Source organism: Ictalurus furcatus, chromosome 24 (assembly GCF_023375685.1).
Source record: "Ictalurus furcatus strain D&B chromosome 24, Billie_1.0, whole genome shotgun sequence".
Lineage (NCBI taxonomy): Eukaryota > Metazoa > Chordata > Actinopteri > Siluriformes > Ictaluridae > Ictalurus > Ictalurus furcatus.
In genome coordinates this window covers 702,512-707,511 of record NC_071278.1, presented here as the reverse complement: position 1 = coordinate 707,511, position 5,000 = coordinate 702,512, and the positions used below count along the sequence as shown (strand labels likewise).

General features: G+C 38.4%; 1 protein-coding gene across 3 annotated transcripts in view; it reads left to right on the top strand.

Annotated features, from left to right (window-relative positions):
- stard3 (StAR-related lipid transfer (START) domain containing 3) overlaps positions 1–5,000 on the top strand; it is a 23,727-nt gene that overhangs the window by 13,196 nt on the left and 5,531 nt on the right. The window lies entirely within an intron of this gene.

Genomic DNA, 5,000 nt, shown 5'->3' with positions numbered 1-5,000 from the left:
CACATGTAGGCATGTGCCCTGCATCCTCTTCATCATATACATCACTGTATTACACTCTGTGTTGGAGAGAGAGACAGACAGGCAGAGAGAGAGAGACAGGCAGGCATGGAGACAGACAGTCAGAGAGACAGACAGAGAGACATAGAAAAACAGTGAGAGAGAAAGACAGTGTGATAGACAGAGGGACAGACTGTGAGACAGACAGACAGAAAAGCAGTGAGAGAGAGACAGGCAGACAGACAATGATGGAGATATACAAACAGTGAGAGAGGGAGAGAGAGAGATGGACTGTGAAGAGAGAGAGAGACAGACAGAAAAACAGTGAGGGAGTGATGCAGACAGACAGAAAAACAGACAGACAGTGAGAGAGCGAAAGATGGACTGTGAAGAGACCGAGAGACAGACAGACGGTGAGACAGACAGTCAGTTAGACGTGTATGGTTTCGTCCTGATCCGTGATTAAACGTTAAACTCTCGGCACATGCGCACGTGTGAAAATGTAAAAATGGTCCGAGTAACTCGATCCAGACTAATCACAATAACGACCTCATTAATATTCATTAATGAGAGGAAGTGGGCGGCGTCCAGCGTGAAGTTTTGTGATGTCATCAGCAGACGACTTTCCAGTGATGAAGAAAGACAGAAAGGAGACTCTCAAAGACACTTAACATATAACACTGTTATTTTATTTCTACTGAAAAGTTTATATTTGTATATTATTATTATTATTATTATTTTTATATATATTCCTAATGTGTTTAATGAGAGAACAGTGTTAATCCATTATCAATGTGTTAATGAAGCCGGATAGCGGTGTTGATCCGCTCGTCTCCACGTTGTTTCAGCTCTGTAATGTCAAATTCACGTTAATCAGTCATGTGGAAGTTATCTGTGAATAAATATATCTTTATAAGCTTATTAATAAATAAAGGATCAAATATTTAATTATATATCCGTGTGTGTGTGTGTGTGTGTGTGTGTTTGTGTGTGTGGAGTTCAGTTTAGTATGGATGACTTTATAAACATCTTTATAATGTAATAAAATATTTCCGTCACTTTCAGTGTTTGTATTAAGACGTGCTTACACGCTGGCTCCTGATGCACAGCTTTTTAATTTATGGCATTGTTTACGTGTGTAATGTTTACGTCACTGTTTACGTGCGTAATGTTTACGTCATTGCTTACGTCATTGTTTACGTGCGTAATGTTTACGTCATTGCTTACGTCATTGTTTACGTGCGTAATGTTTACGTCATTGCTTACGTCATTGTTTACGTGCGTAATGTTTACGTCATTGTTTACGTGCATAATGTTTACGTCATTGTTTACGTGCATAATGTTTACGTCATTGTTTACGTGCATAATGTTTACGTCATTGCTTACGTCATTGTTTACGTGCGTAATGTTTACGTCATTGTTTACGTGCATAATGTTTACGTCATTGTTTACGTGCATAATGTTTACGTCATTGCTTACGTCATTGTTTACGTGCGTAATGTTTACGTCATTGTTTACGTGCATAATGTTTACGTCATTGTTTACGTGCATAATGTTTACGTCATTGCTTACGTCATTGTTTACATGCGTAATGTTTACGTCATTGTTTACGTGCGTAATGTTTACGTCATTGTTTACGTGCGTAATGTTTACGTCATTGTTTACGTGCGTAATGTTTACGTCATTGTTTACGTCATTGTTTACGTGCGTAATGTTTACGTTATTGTTTACATGTGTAATGTTTACGTCATTGTTTACGTGCGTAATGTTTACGTCATTGCTTACGTCATTGTTTACGTGCGTAATGTTTACGTTATTGTTTACATGTGTAATGTTTACGTCATTGCTTACGTCATTGTTTACGTGCGTAATGTTTACGTAATTTTTTGTGTCATTGTTTGCATGCGTAATGTTTACGTCATTGTTTACGTGCGTAATGTTTACGTCATTGCTTACGTCATTGTTTACGTGCGTAATGTTTACGTCATTGTTTACGTGCGTAATGTTTACGTCATTGTTTACGTGCGTAATGTTTACGTCATTGTTTACGTGTGTAATGTTTACGTCATTGTTTACGTGCGTAATGTTTACGTCATTGCTTACGTCATTGTTTACGTGCGTAATGTTTACGTCATTGCTTACGTCATTGTTTACGTGCGTAATGTTTACTTCATTTTTTACGTCATTGTTTGCACGCGTAATGTTTACGTCATTGTTTACGTGCGTAATGTTTACGTCATTGTTTACGTGCGTAATGTTTACGTCATTGTTTACGTGCGTAATGTTTACGTCATTGTTTACGTGCGTAATGTTTACGTCATTGTTTACGTGTGTAATGTTTACGTCATTGTTTACGTGCGTAATGTTTACGTTATTGTTTACATGTGTAATGTTTACGTCATTGTTTACGTGCGTAATGTTTACGTCATTTTTTACGTCATTGTTTGCATGCGTAATGTTTACGTCATTGTTTACGTGCGTAATGTTTACATCATTGTTTACGTGCGCAAAGTTTACGTCATTGTTTACATGCGTAATGTTTACGTCATTGTTTACGTGCGTAATGTTTACGTCATTGTTTACGTGCGTAATGTTTACGTCATTGTTTACGTGCGTAATGTTTACGTCATTGCTTACGTCATTGTTTACGTGCGTAATGTTTACGTCATTTTTTACGTCATTGTTTGCACGCGTAATGTTTACGTCATTGTTTACGTGCGTAATGTTTACGTCATTGTTTACGTGCGTAATGTTTACGTCATTGTTTACGTGCGTAATGTTTACGTCATTGTTTACGTGTGTAATGTTTACGTCATTGTTTACGTGCGTAATGTTTACGTCATTTTTTACGTCATTGTTTGCATGCGTAATGTTTACGTCATTGTTTACGTGCGTAATGTTTACATCATTGTTTACGTGCGCAAAGTTTACGTCATTGTTTACGTGCGTAATGTTTACGTCATTTTTTACGTCATTGTTTGCACGCGTAATGTTTACGTCATTGTTTACGTGCGTAATGTATACGTCATTGTTTACGTGCGTAATGTTTACGTCATTGTTTACGTGCGTAATGTTTACGTCATTGTTTACGTGTGTAATGTTTACGTCATTGTTTACGTGCGTAATGTTTACGTTATTGTTTACATGTGTAATGTTTACGTCATTGTTTACGTGCGTAATGTTTACGTCATTTTTTACGTCATTGTTTGCATGCGTAATGTTTACGTCATTGTTTACGTGCGTAATGTTTACATCATTGTTTACGTGCGCAAAGTTTACGTCATTGTTTACATGCGTAATGTTTACGTCATTGTTTACGTGCGTAATGTTTACGTCATTGTTTACGTGCGTAATGTTTACGTCATTGTTTACGTGTGTAATGTTTACGTCATTGTTTACGTGCGTAATGTTTACGTCATTTTTTACGTCATTGTTTGCATGCGTAATGTTTACGTCATTGTTTACGTGCGTAATGTTTACATCATTGTTTACGTGCGCAAAGTTTACGTCATTGTTTACGTGCGTAATGTTTACGTCATTGTTTACGTGCGTAATGTTTACGTCATTGTTTACGTGCGTAATGTTTACGTCATTGTTTAGGTGCGTAATGTTTACGTTATTGTTTACATGTGTAATGTTTACGTCATTGTTTACGTGCGTAATGTTTACGTCATTGTTTACGTGCGTAATGTTTACGTCATTTTTTACGTCATTGTTTGCATGCGTAATGTTTACGTCATTGTTTACGTGCGTAATGTTTACGTCATTTTTTACGTCATTGTTTGCATGCGTAATGTTTACGTCATTGTTTACGTGCGTAATGTTTACATCATTGTTTACGTGCGCAAAGTTTACGTCATTGTTTACATGCGTAACGTTTACGTCAGATTTAGAACCTAGTCTGAACGTGTCCCGTATCGGATGTGAAAAATCCGATTTGAGCTGTTTATGGGACAGTATCGGACTTGTGTCAGAAACACATCTGAATTATCTGCTCAGATTATTAAAGTGTCTGATGATGATGATGATGATGATGATGAATCCTTGCTGTCTCGGAGTAATTTCAGTCAGTACCCCTGAGTAAGCAGTACTGAGGTTCAGTTCAGTCTGTAACACACACCTCATGATCTCCTGTGATAATATTACGTCTGTTAGCAGAATATAACCCGTGTGGTCCAATCCTGAAACCGATTACTCGCCCCCGCTCCATCAGCTACACAATCACCGGAAGACCCGGAGACGTCTCGGTGTCGCGCGCTGTAGTGCTCATAAACCACGTGGAATGTGTTGTGGTGATTTGGTCCGAGGAGTCCGTTTCCGAGTCAGACTGAACCTCACTGAACATCTGTTCTTTGATGTTATTGCATCACCACCTCCAAGAGCCAATCACGTTCAATATGCAAATGCAGGCTGGTTTATTCGAGGGGCATTACTAATTTGCATATTCATACAATCTGGATTTCTTGGTGAAGGTAAACGTGTCGCCACATTTGATATCGATTAGGTTTTTATTTTAAACTCCACGTCAGGGATTAAATATTAAATACAAAAATCTACTGAGATCATACGCACGAAAAAACCGAGACCAGGGAAAGCTGCCGGGGTTTTATTGCAATTGTGTGTGTGTGTGTGTGTGCGCGCGTGCACGTGTGTGTGCGTGTGTGTGTGTGTGTGTGTGTGTGTGTGTGTGTTACGAGTGTCCGGCCCACGTCTCACTCCGCACTGATGACACAGAGGAGGCTTTGATTATCATCACGTCACCAGCGATACAGACACGAGTGACTAAACTGAGAAATGTAGGAGTCATGAAACAGAGGGTGCATTGATAGATACACACAAACACACACACACACACACACACACACACACACAGAACCCGAGGGATGGGTGTACGAGTCCGTGATTTATTTATTTATTTATCTCACTTGTCTTTATCCGTCATGTCTGTGGTTTATTTGTGTGTTTTTTTTATACCATTTTTAACATCCTACTTTGTTATGCAC